This window comes from Triturus cristatus, chromosome 3_1, assembly GCF_964204655.1.
Source record: "Triturus cristatus chromosome 3_1, aTriCri1.1, whole genome shotgun sequence".
Lineage (NCBI taxonomy): Eukaryota > Metazoa > Chordata > Amphibia > Caudata > Salamandridae > Triturus > Triturus cristatus.
Window position 1 is genome coordinate 529,267,599 of NC_140583.1, and position 1,446 is coordinate 529,269,044.

Genomic DNA, 1,446 nt, shown 5'->3' on the forward strand with positions numbered 1-1,446 from the left:
CATGGGTGGAAGGGTAGGTTCAAATGGGAGGGATTAACCCCTTCGGACTATCTGAAGAACCCAGTGGTCTAATATTAGAGACCTTTAGCGGGGCAGATGACAACATATCCTGCCTCCCTCTGGGTGTACATGATGGTAAGAGGGCAGATAAAAGGGGTTTGGAGGCTACTGCTACCAGAAAACAGGTGGACTGGCCCAACCCACAGCCTGCATGCCATGGTGGTTGGGCTGGTAAAGACGCAGCTGGAAGCCCCTTTTGTGGTAACAAAAGGAGTGAAGGTGGACTGGGATTACCGAAGCGCCATGGAAAGGCCCAAGAACCTGGCAATAGCTCTGCTATCTTTGAAGCGCTCCAACGTTGAGTCCACCTTGTTTCCGAAGAGATGGAGCCATCACAGGGCATGCCCATAAGCGACGCTTGGACAACCCCCGGAAAAGCTAGTTGTTTTCAGTCAGGTGTGGTGCCATAAGGCCACGGATGAAGAAACAGCTCTGTCCAGCAAGTTGGTCGTGCACAGCCCACATCGAATCATGAACTTAGCTGCATCCCTCCCATCAGCTTTTAGCTTGAGAGAGTATGGCCCAGGCCTTCTCAGGAACCATAGGCAGCACCTGCGCAACCGAATACCACAAGTAATGGGAGTAACAGCCTAAAATGCAAGTGGTATTCACAGACCACAATGCCAGACTGGTGGAAGAACACATTTTCTTTACTAAGGTGTCTGGTGGGATGGTGGGAATAACTGAGGATCTACACAGGAGGTGGAGACTTGGCCCACCAAGCTGTCTGGGGTAGGGTGTTGATTGAGGAAATTGAGATTTTCTGGTGTGGGGTGCGGGCAACTGTCCTGTTTACAGGAGTTCTTGTGCAGAGTTTGGACCAAGTCCCCATCAAGACTTCCATGAGGGTTTCATTAAATGGGAGAAGTGGTTCTGGGGGTGGAAGGGCACTACCAGCTGAAGCACCTCCATCAAGACTACCCCCCCTCCTCTGAATCCACGGTAGAGGGAGAGAGCAGGCCAGTACCTAGAGAGGGGTCCAATCCGCTGGCATCTGCCAATTCCTCGCACCAGTCCATGTTGGGGTCAAGGTGCTGGCATTCTTCACGGTCCAGCAAACCCTTCCAATCCTCCCCAAGTCCTAGCCCATAAAAAAAGGGCTTGGGCTCCTGCCTACAAGGCATTGCTCCAATCAACGCCAGAGTCAAACGAAGGCCATCCGCTTCCATGTTGGAGTCAGCAATGAGAATAGGGATGGCACCACTTGTGGCACTTGCATTGAGACCAGTGCCCGGGAAAGCTGAAGTGGTACGCCAGGTGCTGGTCTGGATCCATGGGGCCCGAGTGGACCCCGGAGTGGAACCACTGGTGGAGAACAAGTCGGGACCACTCCCCAACCTGGGGTCATTAAAGCATGCCAGCGGGAATAATCCACTCTTACATGAG